The sequence below is a fragment of the Chiloscyllium plagiosum genome, unplaced genomic scaffold, assembly GCF_037043375.1.
Source record: "Chiloscyllium plagiosum isolate Xiang-an unplaced genomic scaffold, Cpla_swu_hap1 HiC_scaffold_31, whole genome shotgun sequence".
Classification (NCBI taxonomy): Eukaryota; Metazoa; Chordata; class Chondrichthyes; order Orectolobiformes; family Hemiscylliidae; genus Chiloscyllium; species Chiloscyllium plagiosum.
In genome coordinates this window covers 12,691,628-12,711,865 of record NW_028270169.1, presented here as the reverse complement: position 1 = coordinate 12,711,865, position 20,238 = coordinate 12,691,628, and the positions used below count along the sequence as shown (strand labels likewise).

At 44.9% G+C, this 20,238-nt stretch overlaps 1 protein-coding gene and 1 pseudogene across 1 annotated transcript in view; both read left to right on the top strand.

The window, feature by feature from the left end:
* Positions 1-11,472, top strand: part of LOC148141858 (multidrug and toxin extrusion protein 1-like) — a 47,379-nt pseudogene extending 35,907 nt beyond the window's left edge.
* Positions 11,473-19,112: 7,640 nt separating this feature from the next.
* LOC122563931 (multidrug and toxin extrusion protein 1-like) overlaps positions 19,113-20,238 on the top strand; it is a 39,174-nt gene continuing 38,048 nt past the window's right edge. Inside the window, exon 1 of the mRNA XM_087977253.1 lies at positions 19,113-19,388. The gene's annotated coding sequence lies outside the window, so the exon portion shown is untranslated. The remainder of the gene's footprint in view (positions 19,389-20,238) is intronic.

Here is a 20,238-nt window from a genome sequence, read left to right as displayed (position 1 = left end):
ATAATCGAAGTTCCTCTGTCATGCTATCCTACATTTAACATGTTTGTACAACAACGTCCTAATTTAAAATGTGCCAATCAAGAATCACTTTCTGATAACAAACAAGGTTATACGAGTGGGTTACGAGCCTGACCTATAATATTCATATAATATTTAATACAAGGATATTATTAAGTTGGAAAAGGTTCAGAATGATGTTGCCAGGAATGGAGGGTTTGAGTAAGGAGTGGCTGGATAGGCTGGAACCTTTTGTACTGGAGTGTAAAGGGTTGAGGGGTGACCAGATGGAAGGTTTTAAAATCATGATGGATCTATATAAGGTGAATGGCAAGTGCTTTTTCCCTAGGATTGGGGATTTCAAGACTGGCGGATATATTTTTAAGGTGTGAGGAGAAAGAGTAAGATAAAGACATGAGGGACAATTTCTTTTTATACAGAGAGTGGTTCATGTGTGGAATGAACTTGCAGAGGAAGTGGTGGGTGTGGGTACAGTTACAACATTTAAAAGGCATTTGGGTATGTATATGAATATGAGATGTTTAGAGGGATATGGGCCAAGCGCTGGCAGGTGGGACTAGTTTAGTTTGGGAACATGGTTGGCATGGACTGGTTAGACCAAATGTTTCCATCTTATGACTCTATTTACCGTATTGGCTGCCTTGAAACCAACTGGTCCAAATGCCCTGGGAAAAGACACAATGAAAATGTTACCTTCACCCCTGTCATATAGGGTGACATTTACTGTCTGTGATTAATCAGGGGGAAGGGTCCTGGGACAAGTTATGGGAGTGGTGGGGAGGTGTGAAGTCCATTAAACTGAACCCAGGCCAGGAGTCACATGGACATAGAGTGGGGAGGTCATCTGTTGGGAAAGGGGATGGTAAACAGCAACATTTAAAGAAAGAAATTAGCTGGAACTTCGACTAGATTTTATTAAAATGAGACAAACAACCACAGATGCTGGAGATCTGAAATAAACAAAAGCAGAAAATACCAGAGGACTTCAATAGGTCTGGTAGCATCTGTGGAGAGAAAAACAGAATAACGCTTTGAGTCCAATGACCCTTTCTGACTGAAGGTTATGTGTTTGTCGAGTTCCTCATGTTTTTATGTGTATTTCCACAGGATGCATCACCTTCATCATTGCAGTGATAATTGGAGCAATAAGGAACGTGGTGGACTATATCTTCACCAGTGATGAGTTCGTAAATAATATTGTACAGCATAAAAGCTCATCAATACACAATTAGAAAATTGCTTAAGGGATCATCTGAATACTCTCCAATATTGTCACTTTCTTTAATTTTCCAGAGAAATTGTTGGTTTAGTTGCAAAAATAATTCCACTGGGTGTTGCATTTCATTGGATCGATGTCTTTTCGGTGAGCTTTTCGGTGAGCTAAGTGCATGCTTGTTAGTGATGTCCTGTTGCTCACTATTTTTAAATGTTGACTCCATAATTTCAAGTGTATTCGATCCTATCATTTTTGTTTACCTGCAATACCCACCAGGGATCCCACCATAGTTCCAAGCTTCCATTTTCTGCTTTAATACAGATTAAATCTGGCAAATCATTTTACACCCACTTTCAGTCAAGTCTTTAAAGCTGTATTGGATGGTTTTCGTGAATTGGAGGTGCTGGTGTTGGACTGGGGTCGACAAAGTTAAAAATCACACAACATCAGGTTATAGTGTAACTGGTCTATTTGGAAACATTAGCTTTCGAAGTGCTGCTTCTTCATCAGGTGGTTGTGGAGCAGCATCATACAACACAGACTTTATAGCAACAGGATTGCAGTGTCATATAATGTAATATTGAATAAATTTAGCTTCAGTCTTTCATCTTTTAGAGTGACCATGTTAGTTTTGGTTTCTTCATCGTCAAGATAGCTTTTAACAATAGGTATCATCTCAGCTCAGATAATGCATTGAAGGTACGAAATTAAAGTCTGTCTGTGTCCCAGTGTTAGGTCAGACTGATTCTATTTCTAAAATGGGAGTTACAGAATCTAACATGGGTTTATGCAGTTTTGAACAAAATAAAATGTAATTCTGCAAGTACAAATTCACCCATAAACAATGCATTATCTGAGCTGAGATGATGCCTATTGTTAAAAGCTGTACTGAGAATGTAACTTTGAAAAAGTTCTTAGATTTACATAGAGTCATAGAGATGTACAGCATGGAAACAGACTCTTCGGTCCATGCCGACCAGATATCCCAACCCAATCTAGTCCCACCTGCCAGCACCCGGCCTATATCCCTCCAAACCCTTCCTATTCATATACCCATCCAAATGCCTCTTAAATGTTGCAATTGTACCAGCCTCCACCACTTCCTCTGGCAGCTCATTCCATACATGTACTACCCTCTGCGTGAAAAAGTTTCCCCTTAGGTCTCTTTTATACCTTTCCCCTCTCACCCTAAACCTATGCCCTCTAGTTCTGGACTCCCCGACCCCAGGGAAAAGACTTTGTCTATTTATCCTATCCATGCCCATCATAATTTTGTAAACCTCTATAAGGTCACCCCTCAGCCTCCGATGCTCCAGGGAAAACAGCCCCAGCCTGTCCAGCCTCTCCCTATAGCTCAGATCCTCCAACCCTGGCAACATCCTTGTAAATCTTTTCTGAACCCTTTCAAGTTTCACAACATCTTTCCGATAGGAAGGAGACCAGAATTGCACGCAATATTCCAACAGTGGCCTAACCAATGTCCTGTACAGCCGCAACATGACCTCCCAACTCCTGTACTCAATACTCTGACCAATAAAGGAAAGCATACCAAATGCTTTCTTCACTATCCTATCTAGTGCGACTCCACTTTCAAGGAGCTATGAACCTGCACTCCAAGGTCTCTGTTCAGCAACACTCCTTAGGACCTTACCATTAGATTAGATTACATTACATTACAGTGTGGAAACAGGCCCTTCGGCCCAACAAGTCCACACCGACCGGCTGAAGCGCAACTCACTCATACCCCTACATTTACCCCTTACCTAACACTACGGACAATTTAGCATGACCAATTCACCTTACCTGCACATCTTTGGACTGTGGGAGGAAACCGGAGCACCCGGAGGAAACCCACGCAGCCACGGGGAGAACGTGCAAACTCCACACAGTCAGTCGCCTGAGGCGGGAAGTGTATAAGTCCTGCTAAGATTTGCTTTCCCAAAATGCAGCACCTCACATTTATCTGAATTGAACTCCATCTGCCAGTTCTCAGCCCATTGGCCCATCTGGTCCAGATCCTGTTGTAATCTGAGGTAACCCTCATATGAAAGAATAAAAACTAACATGGTCACTCTAAAAGATGAAAGACTGAAGCTAAATTTATTCAATATTACATTACATGACACTGCAATCCTGTTGCTATAAAGTCTGTGTTGTATGATGCTGCTCCACAACCACCTGATGAAGGGGCAGCGCTCCGAGAGCTAGTATTTCCAAATAAACCTGTTGGACTATAAACTGGTGTTGCATGATTTTTAGTGTGGGCTGGTTTTAGATTTCTTCTGTGTTTTGAGAATAGGAGGCGTCTTGGTTTCCAAATTGTTGGATTGCTGCAACACTGTCTTGAGCACTATTACAGTCCCCTAATTTTTTGCTGTGCCCATTACAATTAAGAGCTTCATGAAGGGTAAAGTAACTTGGAAAGACACTAATACGATCGATAGTGGGGGACCTTCTGAGGTAACTAAGTGAAGTTCCCCATTTGACAATTATTGACAGAAAAGGTATTTTTTCAAAACAAGTACTGAACGTACAACTGGAGAAATCCCTGAAGATATTCATCTCTAATCCTTTTGACCTTGGAATTGTTTAAAGCATTTCGACTGAAAAGTGCCCTGTTTTGAATTTTAATGCATGTGTCAACTAAAGTTCCATTGGAGCTGATGAGAACATTTTGAAATATGCAGCTCTCTGAAGTGAGTCTCATGGACAGAAAGTGATATCACATTGACTGTTATCACATTGCAATGGATACTGTGGCCAGAGGGTCAACAGGCACATGGATTTGGATCTTAGGAACAGGAGGCCATTCCACCCCTCAAACCTGCTCTGCTGGTCAACGGGATTGTGACTGATCTGTGTCTAAAGTCCATTGTTCTGCCTTGATTCCATAACGCTGATAACTTGATTCAACAAAAATCTGTCTTGAAAGCTCCAACTTCCCTTTGGCATCCCTACACTTTCAGGAGACTTCCAATCATTGTGTGCAGTAAGATTATAGATTTAGAAAATAATTTTCATTTGTTACTTTCAGTGTGAGTGTTCCAAGAAAGACTATTGTTCACATGAGCGATTCCTCCTTCCATAACATCAGTGATTGTGTTGAAAATGTAACCTATTGGTTCAGAATGATTCAACTACATGCTAAGCCATTATGTTTTGTTTCCTTTCTGCAGAAATTATAAGTCTTTATAAAATAACTGTGGTATGCTTTGTTTGCATTGTATCAATGGTGGAGTGTTAAGAGGAGCTGGGAAGCAGAAACTGGGAGCTATTGGTAACCTAGTTGGCTGTTCCCTGATTGGATTTCCCATTGGAATAGCACTGATGTTTGCTACAAAACTTGGTGCTTTTGGTATGAATTTGAATAATTGTTCCCTTTGTTCTTTACTGGCAATTAGCAACCCCTCCACCCACTCTCTAAAGGTGTAGTGCACCTTGCAATCAGTACTGGAGAGTTAAGTTAGTTCACCCCTGTCGTATGATGAGTCTAACCGGCCCTGAATGGTTCTTGGGGCCAATGTTGATCAATACTCTGTATTATTAGATTAGATTTCCTGCAGCGTGGAAACAGGCCCTACAGCCCAACTGACCCTCCGAAGAGCAACCCACCCAGACCCACTCCCCTACATTTACCCCTGACTAATCCACCTGACACTACGGGCAATTTCCCATGGCCAATTCACCTAACCTGCACATGGACTGTGGGAGGCAACCGGAGCACCCGAAGGAAACCCACGCAGACATGGGGAGAATGTGTAAACGACACATAGACATGTACCCGAGACAGGAATTGAACCTGGGTCCCTGGCGCAGTGAGGCCGCAGTGCTAACCACTGAGCCATCGTGTACAATTCTCACTTGTAGCCAAAGAATCACAGAATCTCTATGGTGTGGAAGCAGGTCATTTCAGCCCATCAAGTCCACACCGACCTTCCGAAGAGCACTCCACTCAGACGTGCCCCATGCCTGTAACCCTACACTTCCCATGGTTAATCCACTTAACCTGCAAATCCCCGGACACTACAGGGCAATTTAGCGTGGCCAACCCACCTAACCTGGACTTCTTTAGACTGTGGGAGGAAACCAGAGCACCCGGCAAAGAAACACACAGACATGGGGAGAATGTGCAAACTCCACATGGACAGTTGCCCAAGGCTGGAATTGAACCTGGGGCTGTGAAACAGCAGTGCTAGTCACAGTGCCACCCTGGAATATTGGCTGGAAGCATGTGTCATGGTTGAGCTAAGCCAGGATCTTGCCCACCTTCTACTCAGACCCATTTACTCCAATAGTTGGATGGAATTCAGGAGTGAGGTCGTGGCTAAATTATTTACCTCCTGAATCCAGGGGTGCTGTGACTAAAAGTGGACAAATAGCACCTCACAGGTTGACCTGATAAAGGCAAAAATGTTTCTTAAATGAACAGAAATGGAAGGAAAGCCCAACAGCATTGCATCCACGCTCACTGCCCCCATGTTATTTTGCAGGTTTCTGGACTGGAATGCTCATGTCTGCAATTGTACGATTTGTTGTTTATCTAACAGTGGTTTGCAGAATGAACTGGAAGGAAACATCTGATGAGGTAAGATTAGATGCTAGACACTCTGATTGGAAGTGGCCCAGTCGTAATATCACTGAACCAGTATCTCAGGTAAGAACATCTTTCATAATATGGTTTCCAATCTCACTTACGGCAGATAGTGAAACTCAGTACGGTGGCTCAGTGGTTAGCACTGCTACCTCACAGCGCCAGGGACCCAGGTTTGATTCCAGCCTCGGGTGACTGTCCACATGGAGATTGCATGTTCTCCCCGTGATCCCGTTTCCTCCCACAGTTTGAAGATGTGCAGGTTAGGTGGATTGGCGGTTGCTAAACTGTCCATAATGCCTAGGGATGTGTGGATGGGATGCTTTTCAGAAGCTCAGTACAGACTTGATGGGTGAATGGCCTTTATCTGCACTATAGGGATCTTATTAAAGAACTGCAATGATATCATCATTGTTTAAAAACCCATCACTAATGTCCTTCAGGGAATCCTCCATGCATTGTTGGCCTTAACTACATGAGATTTCAGACCCACAGCAATGTAATCCACTGTTAAATCTTTTCTGGGCAAGTAGGAGTGAATAATAACTGCTGACCCAGCCAGTGATACCCACATCCTATGACTGAATAAATAAAAATGAAATGGGAGATTGTGATGTACAGAAAGTGTTGCCTCAGGTGAATCCTAACAGGGCTTTAACAATTTTTTTTGTCTTGCTTCAAGGCTCTGGTTAATGCAGGTGTAATGTAAAATGTGGACATCTCACACAGAATACCTGCTGCACGAAGCCAGTATAGATCAACAGGTAAAGAAAGACTGCTCACAGACAGTCAAATTGCTGATAATTTTGGGTTAAGCAAGGGAACGGCTCAGTTTGCGGGCAAAACACTGGTTTCTTTGCAGAAATTGTGGGATAATGTGTCTAGGGATTTAGCTTTTTTTATATTAAATCATGAGATGTGGCCATCAGTGGCTGGGCCAGCATGTATTGCAAATCCCTAATTGCCCTTGAGACACTGATGGTGAGTTGCTGTCCCTGGAGTGTACGGTCAACCACAGGGCTGTTGGTTAAGCCAGGAGCTGCTTGTGCCTTGGGTGTTATGAATAGACTTACAAACAGAAGTGAAAGCTGAATAGGGGAGGCAACGGTAATGTTACTGGACCAGCAATTCAGAACTCCAGGCTCGTGTACTGGGGACATGAGTTCAAATCCCACAGGTGGTGAAATTTGAATTGAATAAAAAATAATCTGGAATAGAAAACTAACCTAATGGTGATGAAACATAACAAAAACCATGAGGTTCACTAATGTCCTTTATGAGGGAAATCTGCCAGCCTTGCCTGGTCTGACTCCAAACCTCCAAATGTGATTGACTCTTTACAGTCCTCTGGGCAATAAACTATGGACTAGCCAGTGAAAACATCTCATGTAAGAATAAAAAGAAAATGAAGGTAGTTTCAAAAACTAGCAGCTTCAGTCAAGAGACAGGCTTCCCCAAACTGATAGATAGCTGTGTTTTTGGCATCCTGTCCACATTTCATTGTGTTTGGTCATCACTGTCACCAGGATTGGGGCAGTGCATTAGCTCAGTGGTTAGCACTGCTACAAGGTCCTGGGTTCGATTCCAGACTTGGACGATTGTCTGTGTGGAGTTTGCATATTCTCCCTGTGTCTGCACAGGTCCCCTTCAGGTGCTCTGGTTTCCTCTCACAGGCCAAAGATGTTAGGTGGATTGGCCACGCTAGATTTCCCACAGTGTCCAGGGATGTGCAGGTTAGGTGGATTAGCCATGGGAAATGTAGGGTTACAAGGATCAGTCTGGGTGAGATGCTCGTGGGAGGGTTGGTGTGAACTTGATGGGCCACATGTCCTGCCCCCACACTGTAGGAATTCAATGATCTTATCAATTCAAGCCATACAGAGCTTTGGTGGCGTTTCTCCTTTGTTCAGAACTGACTCCGGTTCACCTTGTCCTTGCCACGGGTGTGATCTTGCAGGTGGGTGGTGGAAGCTTCTGTTCCATGGTCACACTTGATCAGATCTTTCCAGAAACTGTGGTCAACTGGTATCATGTGATCAGTGGAATCCATCTTGTCAATCCAGCACAGTGTCTGTTTTTAAAGAAAATGTAAACAAGAGAATGCTATTTTATACAAAACAAATCAGGATGTCTCTCTTTCTGTCCTCCAGGGTTCTAACTCAGTTATCTAAATTTTGTCACAGCAACTGACAACATCATCCCTGTGCCTAAGAAAGCCCATGCAGCATGTCTCAATGACTACCGCCCAGTGGACCTAACTTCGGTGGTCATTAGTGCTTGAAAGGCTAGTCATGGCATTAATCAACTCCAGCCTCCTCACTACTCTTGACCCACTCCAATTTGCCTATTGGACCAACAGATCCACATCAGATGCCATATCACTTGCCCTTCACTCCTCCCTAGAACACCTTGACACCAAGAACAGCTACAAAAGAATCCTACTCATTGACTATAGTTCAACCTTCAACACTATTATCCCCTCGAGACTCATTACTAAACTTGGTGATCTCAGACTAAGCCCCACTCTCTGCAACTGGATCCTCAGTTTCCTGACCCACAGGCCACAATCAGTGAAGATTGGGGACAATATTTCATCCTCACTAACACTCAACACTGGAGCCCCCCAGGGGTGTGTACTGAACCCCCTACTGTATACCCATGACTGTGTCGCCAATTACCAGACTAATGCCATTTACAAGTTCGCTGATGACACTACCATAGTCAGTCGAATCTCAGATGGCGACAAAACAGACTACAGATGGGAGGTGGAAGACCTGGAAAAATGGCGCACTGAGAACAACCTAGCTCTCAACGTCGGCAAATCTGAATAATTCATTATTGACTCTCAGCGGGATGTTACTCATGCCCCCCTCCACATTAACAGCACAGAGATGGAACGAGTGGAGAGTGTCAAGCTCCTGGGAGTGGTCATTCACATCAAGCTTTCTTGGACTCTTCATGTGCAAGCACTGGTTACAAAAGCCCAACAATGTCTCTTCTTCCTCAGGCAGCTGAGGAAATTTGGCATGACGGCGAATATCCTTGCCAACTTTTATAGGTGCGCCATCGAGAGCATTCTGTCTGGATGTGTCACCACCTCGAATGGCAACTGGACCATTCAAGACCGGAGACAGGTTACAGAGAGAAGTGAACTCGGCCCGGACAATCCCAAAGACCAACCTCCCATCTATAGAATCCATCTACCAGGCCCGCTGTCGAGGAAAGGCCGCCAGAATTCTCAAAGATTCATCCCACCCCAACAATGTTTTTCTACAACCTCTACCATCGGGGAGAAGGTACAGAAGCCTGAACACACACACCAGCCGGTTTCACAACAGTTCCTACCCTACTGTTGTTAGAATACTGAATGGACTCACAAACTCTTAACATTCGCTTGTTCCTGTGTTTTGTTTTTGCCACTGTTTACTTATCATTTACTTATCTATGCTACTTAACTCTGTGATCTGCCTATATTGCTCGCGAGACAAATTCAATTCAATTCACTGGCCAGCCTTTAGCCCGGTACCCTAACTTCCTTTTACAGATTAAAAATCTGCCTGTCTCAGCCTTGAATACACTTAATGACCCAACTGCAGGCCCACTGCAGTGAAGAATTCCACACATTCTGCAAGAAAAAGATTTTGCTTCATCTTTGCCTTAAATGGGTAAGCCCTTGATCTGAGATTATACCCTCTGATAGCACAGCAGCAGTTTGATACGTAGAACCAAGGGGCAGGAATCAATGATTCTGCCTCTGGAGCTTGCTCTGCCATTTAATTATATCATGGATGACCTGATTGTAACCACAAATGCACAGTCCCACCTACTCCAATAACCTTTCACCTTCCCCTGATAACTTTTTACCCTCTTACTTCAGCAAGAATCTATCCAACTCTACCTCAAAGACATCCAAATCCTCTGCTTCCACCTCCTTTCACCAAAGTCTCACAACCCTCTGTGAGAAAAAGACTCTGCCTCATCTCTGTTTTAAATGGGTGACCCCTTATTTTTAAACACGGAGCCTCTAGTTCTGGAGTTATAGAGTCACAGAGATGTACAGCATGGAGACAGACCCTTCGGTCTGATTTGTCCATGCTGGCCAGATACCCTAAGTTAATTGAGTCCCATTTGCCAGCACTTAGCCCATATCCCTTACTATTCATGTCTCCATCCAGATGCCTTTTGAATACCGTAATTGTACCAGCCTCCACCACTTCCTCTGGCAGCTCATTCCATATACACACCACCCTCTGTGTGAAAAAATTGCCCTTAGATCCCTTTTATATTTTTCCCCTTTCACCTTAAACCTATGCCCTCTAGTTCTGGACTCTCCTACCCTGGGGAAAAGACTTTGTCTCTTTATCTTATCCATGCCCGTCATGATTTTATAATCCTCTATACCCCTCAGCCTCTGACCCCTCAAGCCCCAGCCTATTCAGCCTCTCCCTGTAGCTCAAACCCTCCGTTCCTTGTAAATCTTTTCTGCATCCTTTAAAGTTTTACAACGTCTTTACTATGTTCTGGATAATTCTAGACATTCTCTCCATATCTGCCCTATTATGTTCCCTCATGAATTTGTATGTTTTAATCCAGTCACAATGGAGAGAGCACACAAAATAATCCATAGCATGGGAATTCTTTTAGTCTCAGGGACTTGGTTCCTGAGCTGGCCCTCTGACAGTTGAATGCAGAGATACAACACAGAGTCAAAAAAAAAACAGGAACCCAAGTTGGTCACCATTTGCAGAACTGATCTCCCATATATGGATCAAGGGGCTTGGCCAATGAGAGATAGTCATGGAGGAGTACACTGGTCTTTCCTTTTCCTTTATTCTTTCACGGGATCAGCAAGTCACACATTTGTGGTCCATCCCTAATTGCCCCTGAACTGAATGCATGCAAGGCCATTCCAAGGGGCTGCTAAGAGTCAACCCCTTAGCAGGGGTTGCCCCATAGGCAATCAACTCTGGCAAAGATGGCAGCTTTCCTTCCACGAATGATGCATTTGGACTTTTACAACGATCAATAATAGTTGTCATCATCACCTCTACAAGCCTTTATCGCCTTTATAACCAAATGTATTAATTGGATTTTCATCTCACCACCTGCTGTGCTGGAACTCACTCCACCAACACAGCCCTACCACGTCTCTGAATTATTAGCCCAGTGATGTTATCGCAACACTAACACCCCCTGTTAAAGTTGAAAACCAGGTTACAGTCCAACAGGTTTGTTTGAAAGGACTATAATCTGGTGTTGTGTAATTTTTAACTTTGTCCACCCCAGTCCAACTCCGGTACCTCCACATCATGACCTTTTGTTAAATATATCTGATCACCAACCATCACAAAAACAATCCCATCAACTAGTGTCATCATGTGCTCACAATGTGACAATGTCCCCCACAGAAATAGACACAGGAAATAGAGCAGTGAATCCAATTCCATGTGATCATCAAATCAAATTACAGACAGAGGAGAACCAGGTGATGGATGAGGCTTCCATTGTGGACACTGGAGTTATCACAGTCGGAGAAATCCTGTCCACAAAACAACCGATCATTCGCCATGGGCTAGCCTTCCTCTCAGGACCCCTGATCCTGGCCATTGGACTGGTGATACACTTCACTCTCACAAAGGACATGTAGACCCCAGGGAACAACCCCAGGCAGAGTACGGTTACTCACTGCAGAAGGAATAGTGAAGGTGTGACCAAAGGACAACATGAAGCCAAGTTCCCACAAAAATCTGCTTCTGCTGGTGGGCTCCAGTCATCACCCAAATATGTAAACACTTGGTAGAAAAGAGTTTGAACATTGCTGAAAGGAAGAGGAATGCTGATGAAACTTTCCCGTTTTGAATTTGGGGAAATTTATGCACAGGGTTCTCAGAGAAGCAGACTAACAATTTTAGAGACATTTAAGGGTCCAGAGAATAGAGATGGGGTAGTCCAATGTTGGCAGCTGGCCTGCAGAAAGTGATGCTGACATTTTGAGTAATGCTATTACCTGTAGCTTGTGGATGAGAAATAGGACGCAATAATCAAATTAATGGTATTTTTGTTATTGCTGAAAAAATACACCTTTATCAAAGTATTTTACCTTGCACTCATTGAGATATTTCCCAAAAGGCAGTTTTAGATCTAACCACCATTTCTGCCACAACCAGACACACTTTCCCCTCCCCTCCCTTGTCAGTGTCCCACAGGGACCATTCCATCCTGTTACTCCGGTCCACTCCTGCTCCATACCCAATACCCTCACCCTCCCACAGCCCCACGGCACCTTCCCCTACAACTGCAGAAGGTGTAACACCTACCCATTTACTTCCTCCCTCCTCACTATCCAAGGTCCCAGATGCACCTTCCAAGTGAAGCAGTGATTTACCTGCCCTTCGCTCCATCTAGTCTACTGCATTCACTGCTCACAATGAGGTGTCCTCTGCTTTGGAGAGATGATCCTCAGACTGGGTGACCGCTCTGTGGAACACCCAGGTTCTGCCCATGCTTCCTGTTGCCTGTCACTTCAACACCCCACCCTGTTCCCTGGCCAACATCTCTGTCTCAGGCTTGCTACAGTGCTCCAGTGAAGGTCAGCATCTCATTGTCCACTTGGGGACCCTGCGGCTTTCAGGACTCAATATTGAATTCAATCATTTTGGAACCTTAACGCCTCCTCCTATGTCCATTGGCCACCCCCACATTCCCAGGCCCTGTCATGACACAGTCCTCATTATCAGCTTTTCTTCTCTGGCATAATACCATCTGCCTGAACATCTTCCTGTCTCTCTGAGTTCCATCTCCACCTATCGATCAGGATGTGTACCACCTTCTCTTAGATACAATCAGTTCTGAAGAAGGGTCACCTGACTCAAACATTAACTCTTGTTTTTCTCTGTCCACTGACGCTGCCAGACCTGCTGAGTTTCTCCAGCAATTTCTGTTTTTGTGCAGGAATGCTGTGGACACCCTCAACTGGGGGTAACGGCACCTGCCAAAAGCACATGTCCAGACCCGCTACATCAACACGTAAACTTTATGTGTGACGCCATATGCACAAGCCGCACTGAGCATGCACAGAGGAGAAGCACGTTTCTGAAATGGGGTTCAGTGACAGGGAGTGACGGCCCAGGATGGGGTAGAGGGGGACGGGGAGGGGAGGGACAGGGAAGGACAATAAAGGACGAGAGGGGAATGGGGACAGGGAGGGGAGTTTACAACCCCCTCTCCTGAGTCCCTCCCCATTCTCAGGGCCCCCTTCCCTCTGGGCTGGTTCAATGTGCATGTGCTATTGTCAGCAAACACAGCCTTGCAGGAATACCAACGTAAACTGGAGGAATATTTTATTCCGTTTGAGCTGAGACTTCTGATTACTCTTCTCATACAACAGAAACCATTGTCCCCCTTCACACGGGGATTCTTGCAAACCGTCCTGATGAGCACAAGGTTGAAAGCTTTGACAAAATGACTCCTTTTTCAGTAATACTCAGATTTGATCATAGCTATTGATTGGTTGATACGTTTGTGATATTGTGAAGATATACAAGTGAAGGGCACTGTTTGATTAAACACCTAAAAGACCTGGGACACAGGAGGAGTAAGCAGCCTGCATTCTGTAAATAAATCTATTAGCAAGAAAAAGATGAGTGTTTATTGGAGCATCTAATTTAATACTTCACCACCTCACTTTGGATGGAAGTAACAGGAAGGTGCCAAGAATGGACTTGTGAAGGACCCCAGAGGTAACCATCCTGTAACTGGAAGAGAAGCCATTGAGGATGGGTGTCTTGCTCTGACGAGATCCATATGAATGGCACTGACTGAGGTTGGGTCCACATGACCAGGTTGGTAAAGATTACAGGAGGCTTTGACATACGAACTGGCACTGTTGTTTTATTTAACCGTGGTAAACACTAACTACATACGGGTTAAGACCCCGCATCTATGATGAGGCTGCTAAAGAACCAGCTCCCACTGATCATGTGATCATACATCATTTGCGAATACTGATATAAATATGATTACTTCCATATTCATGTAAACCCATTCCACTGCATCTCCATCCTGATTGAATGCTCTCTACCTCCAAAAGTGCCCCTCAAGAGGACATTAAATTCCACCCTGGGAATGGAGGTAGTTTCAGCTCAATGACTTCCAACTGTCACTGGGAGTGTCATGTTAACTTGTTCAGTGTTTGATTATGTTTGTCTGTTGTGTGTTCTCTCTATGAGTGATTTGTTGGGCCTGGGATGGTGACAGGAAGAAAACTATGGTTGAGCAGACATTTGAAAGCATTAAGTAAAACTTCTCGTGCTCACATAGAACCTGGAGGGCATTGTCCCTGTAGGTGTCTGAGGAAGGTAACAGGAACTGCGACAATGCACTGTCAGGAGAAGCAGTGAATCACTGTGAACATGTTCTGGAGGGTTGTGTGTAGCTGCACGTGTCACTGTCACATTCAGAGGGGCAATGGGAGCAGACACTGATCACTCAGGGTGGTTTAAAACTGGCAAAGGGGAAACTAGTCATTGTTTTCACTCCTAATTCCATTAAGAAGAGTTGGGATAGGGGGTGTTTTCAGGATAATGACCTGTGACCAGTGGAATGCTACAGGGATCAACGCTGGGCCACAATTAGTTACCAGATAGATCATATAACACAAGAAACCTACAGAGGGTATGGTCAGGTAGGTGGGGACAATTACAACATTTAAAAGGTTGGTTATATGAATAGGAAGGGTTTAAAGGGATATGGGTCAAATGCTGGCAAATGGGACGAGGTTAATGTAGGTCGGCATGGACAAGTTAGACCGAGGGCTCTGTTTCCAGGCTGAACAACTCTGTGAGTCTATGAGTGAACTACAGCTCGGCAGATGGAATGTATTGTGGGAAACTGTGAGGTTATGCAATTCAGCAGGAAGAATAAAAGAGCGAAATATTTTTATTTTAAACGTGGAAAGACCGGAGAAAGCTGCAGCTGAGTGAGATTTCGGGATTCTAGAGCATCACTTCGGCAGGTAATAGTGAAGGTAAGTGGAATGTTGGCTGGAATTCAAAGGGAATGGAGTGTAAAAATAAGAATGTTAAAACTCTACAAGGCACTGCCCAGACCACAGCTGGAACACTGAGAACAGTTCTGGTTTCCCTTCCCGAAGGAACATTGTACTGGTATTGGAGGCAGTCCAGGAAAGTTTCAGTCAGTAAGTAGTTATCTAGTTAAAACAGAGATGAGGATGAAGTTCTTCTCTCAGAGAGGAGTGAATCCATGCAATTCTTTACCGCAGTCGGGGTGGGGAGTTAAGTATTATCAAGGCTAAGATGGAGGGCTTTTAATCAATGAGGGAATCGAGGGTTATGGGGGAAAAAGGCAGGAAAGTGGAGATGTGGATTATCCGATCAGCTACAATCTCATTGAATGTTGGTTTGGACTTGATGTGCTGGATGTTGTATTTCTACTCATACATCTTATGATCTTATGAATAAAGCTGATGGAATGCAGATAGTTTGACAAAAATATTCTGAGTTAAAAAAGAAAGACAGGGAAAGTGATTTCTGTGGATCATTCATCCAGGCACCAGAGTAGGGAGGTGTTTCTGGTAGTTTTTTTGATCTCAGCAATGATGACATGCTGTTGCCCTTTTACTCGATAGCAGCTCAGTGGGAAATAGGGCTCCTTTTTAATTAGTATTCTTTCTTTTGAGTCCCTTTGTTTTCACGTGCACAGAGAGACGGGGGAGAGAGAGCTGTTTCCTGTCTGCTGAGTCTGGCTGCACTACACTAACATTTCTAGCAACCTGTACCTGGACCGATCCGAGAGTTATCATCAGGCAGTTTTTCCTCAACTCTAACACCTGAGCTGCTCTGTCTCTGTAACACAACAATCTCATTGCTCCAAGAGCAACATTGTCTTGTGCAGCGAAAAATGTGCGCCACTTTATTTTTCAAGTTACCAAGCTCCTTTGATATTTTAGTGATATTTACAGTGACTGATCTCCTATAAACTCCAACCCATTAAGCAAGAAGATGTAGTTCCTTACATTACTTTGTAAACCACATGCAGCTGAGGATTAAAGGCTTGTAGAAATTGTTTTAAACTCAGCTTCAAGTTTTGCATAAAGCACCAAAGCACGGAACAAATAATTGGGCAAATGTACAAAACATTCTGACCAAATAATCTGTTATAAATTCCACAAAATCCATCTAACAAGAGAGCCAGCAGTTCATTGATGTATAGAGTATGTATGGTACAGAATCCCAAGTGCTCTCAATGGTTGATTTGATTTGATCTATTATTGTTCACATGTACCTAAGTACAGTGAGAAGTTTTGTTTTGCAAGCTGTGCAGGCAGATTATACCAGACAAAGATCATAAAGTGAACAGAGTGAGGAATACAATGTTATGGTTGCAAAGAAGGTGCACAAAAAGCAAGAACAACGTTCGATTTGAGATTTGTGAGGTGCATCCAGAAGTCTAATAACAGCGGGGAAGAAGCTGCTCTTGAACCTGTGTGTTTAAGCTATTATACCTTCTACCTGATGGAAGACAGTGGATGAGATTATAACTGGGGTGGGAGGGGTCTTTGATAAAGAAGCTGAAAATGTGTTGCTGGAAAAGCACAGCAGGTCAGGCAGCATCCAAGGAGCAGGAGAATCGACGTTTCGGGCATGAGACCTTCTTCAGGAATGAGGAAAGTGTGCCCAGCAGGCTAAGATAAAAGGTAGGGAGGAGGGACTTGGGGGAGGGGCTTTGGAAATGCGATAGGTGGAAGGAGGTTAAGGTGAGGGTGATAGGCCGGAGTGGGGGTGGGGGCGGAGAGGTCAGGAAGAAGATTGCAGGTTAGGAAGGTGGTGCTGAGTTCGAAGGTTCGGACTGAGACAAGATGGGGGGAGGGGAAATAAGGAAACTGAAGAAATCTGAGTTCATCCCTTGTGGTTGGAGGGTTCCTAGGCAGAAGATGAGGCGCTCTTCCTCCAGCCGTCGTGTTGCAATGGTCTGGCAATGGAGGAGTCCAAGGACCTGCATGTCCTTGGTGGAGTGGGAGGGGGAGTTGAAGTGTTGAGCCACGGGGTGGTCGGGTTGGTTGGTCCGGGTGTCCCAGCCACGGGGTGGTTGGGTTGGTTGGTCCGGGTGTCCACCTATCGCATTTCCAACATCCCTCCCCCAAGTCCCTCCTCCCTACCATTTATCTTAGCCTGCTTGGCATAATTTCCTCATTCCTGAAGAAGGGCTCATGCCCGAAATGTTGATTCTCCTGCTCCTTGGATGCTGCCTGACCTGCTGCGTTTTTCCAGCAACGCATTTTCAGCTCTGATCGCCAGCATCTGCAGTCCTCACTTTCTCCTCTTTGATGAAGAAGACCTGCACAGGTTCGCAATCTACACTTTGAGAATAATTCACCATCCCCAAACTTTTCTCTACTATCCGTGTCAGTTTAGAATATAATCCTGGCCGACACTCCAGCCCAGTCTGTAGGGAATGCTGGAATGTTATAGGCAGCAAGGAACTCACCTCCTGACTCCCCAAAGCTAACGGTGTTACCATCACTAACTGCCCCACCATCAACATCCTGGAGGTCACCATCGAGCTGAAACTTAACTGGACTTGCCATATAAATACAATGCCTACACAAGCAGGTCAGAGATGAGGAAAACTTTAGTGAGTAGCTCATCTCCTGACTCCCCAAAGCCTGTCCGTCATCTACAAGGCACAAGTCAGGAATGTGATGGAATACTTCCCATTTACCAGGATGGGTGCAGCCATAACAACATTCCAGAGACTTGGCACTATCCAGGACAAAGCAGCCGCCTTGTTTGGCACCATCCACAACTTTCAACATCCACTCCCTCCAGCTCTGACACACAGTAGGAGGAGTGTGTACCACTGGTGAGATACACTGAAGCAACTCACTCTGACTGTTTCAACAGCATGAACCAAACTTGCAGCTTCCACCAATAAGAAGGACAAGGGAGCTGGTATTCGTAATGTTATTAAACTGGAAAGGGTCCAGAAGAGACTTACCAGGATGTTGCCAGAAATCGAGGACTTGAGTTATAAGGAGAGGCTGAATAGGCTGGGACATGTTTCTCTGGAGCGTAGGAGGTTGAGGGGTGACCTCATAGAAGCATATAAAATCATAAGAGTTATAGATAAGGTGTCTTTTTCCTAGGGTGGCGGATTTCAAGACTGGGGGCATATTTTTAAGGTGAGAGGAGGAAGATTCAAAAAGATGGAGGGATAATTTTTACACAGAGTAAGAAATGCTTAGAAGGATAGGGGCCAAGTGCAGGCAGGTTTGACTAGTTTAGTTCGGGATTCTGGTTAGCATGGACTGCTTAGACCGATAGGAGTTTTTCCATGCTGTGTGACTCTATAACTCTCCAACACCACCACAAGCATGTTCCCCTCCAAGCTCCACATCACCCTGATTTGGAACTCCATCATCATTCCTTTAGGTCAGGAGATCAAACTCCTGCACACCCCCTCCCTAACAGAACTGTGGGTGCTCTGACACCAAGTTGGACTGCAGCAGCTGAAGAGGGTCACTCACCTGACTTTCTGGAGGGCAACTGTGGATGAGCTATGGACGCTGGCCCAGCCAGTGGACACCCACACTTTCTGAATGAATAAATAAAATGTCATCTTTGAACTGAGATGTTCACCTGAGACCCTAGGCTCTCTCAAATACATGCAAAGTCGCAAGGGAGAGGTTAGATTCCCTACAGTTTGGAAACAGGCCATTTGGTCCAACCAGTCCACACTGACCCTCTGAGGATTAACCCACCCAGATCCATTTCCCTCTGACTAATGCACCTATCACTACGGGCAATTTAGCATGGCCAATTCACCTGACCTGCACATCTTTGGATTGTGGGAGGAAACCGGAGCACCCGGAGGAAACCCCACGCACACACGGGGAGAATGTGCAAACTCCACACGGTCAGTTGCCCGAGGCTGGAATCGAACCCGGGTCCCTAGCACTGTGAGGCAGCAGTGCTAACCACTGAGGCACCATGCCAGCCCCTGACCTTGGTTCCCTGGCCAATACTCATCCCTCAGTCCACAACCCCCATAAACAGATGAATCCCACATCATGAGCGTGCTGTGTGGGATCTTGCTGTGCAGTCATTGGCGGCTGCATCTCAATAGTGACTGCACGTCAGGGGAAAAAAAAACAGCACCAGTTTATTGGCGAGCCTTTCTATTATTTACGTGTTGGCTACAGGACTGATTAAACAATAAGTTAGATCATGCATTTCGTGGCAGAGGTTAAAATTCAATCAACAACAAGAAACGGTTAACTGTGCGTGAGACTGGACACTGTTTGAATACTCTTGAGAACTGAGTTGGCTTCTCAAGCGATCAGTTGATAGGAATCGAGTAACTCAGGATCATAAATGATCACTTTCCAATCCAGCTACCCCCCACTGTGCCCACAGACAGCAATACATCTGCTGCTGCAGTTGTAACTTCGGAGAGTCCCAGGCATCTCCAATTACTGCTCCTAAATATATCGAGCTGGAGGGATACAGGAACTTGCTGAACTTCACACTCAGAATCAAGGAAAAGGTAAATTTCAAGCGGGGTGGGATAATGCACAATGGAGAGGCAGAACTGATGGCCGGGGGGAAGGAGACACCAAAATGCTGGGGAATTCCTGCAGAATCGAGAGAAAAAGTTCGACTTGTGCCTGCCCTTGTACGCCGCGCCCGAATTTCCTCCACGCTTGTCCCCGTGCGCTAACAGACCGGGTCAATGCGAATTTCCCGCACTTACCCTTGAGCGGGGGACCGGCGGAAACTTACGCCTGAAATTGCATACACTGTTCATCCCTCAATTTCGGCGGCACTTACCTGGGAGCAACAATGCATTGGGTAGATTAGGACACAATTAATTCAAGATTTAAATGCAAGTGCGTCGTATTATTTCATGCATTGTATTTCAGATGTCCATTCACGAAATCGCGGGTTTCTGAAGGTGATGTAGACTTGGAAATCCCTGAGTAAAACGCTGAAACGAGTCATTGTTTCACTGTTAACACTGCAATTTTTTTATTGCCTTGGCTTTGAGGTTTAGTAAAGAATACCCAGTGCTTAGAGTAACATACATTGTTCCAATTCACGATTTCCTCACTGCTTTAGGCTCACGGACAGTTCGCCCAAGTGAGGGATTTGAGTCTGAGAGTTGAGCCACACGCTGAAGGTGCTGTGGACAATTTCACCCAGCACAGAAGTTCCAATCACGGCTACTTAGAGCCCAGAGTGTCCTTACAAAGACTTGGACACTCTCTGGGGGGTTCCAGTTAGTGTCTGCACTAACTCTGACTTATTTTTCTGTAACCTGAAACAAGCACAGAGAATGCTGGAGAAACTCAGAGGGTTTGGCAGAGTCTGTGGAGAAAGGAAGTTAGGGCTAATCA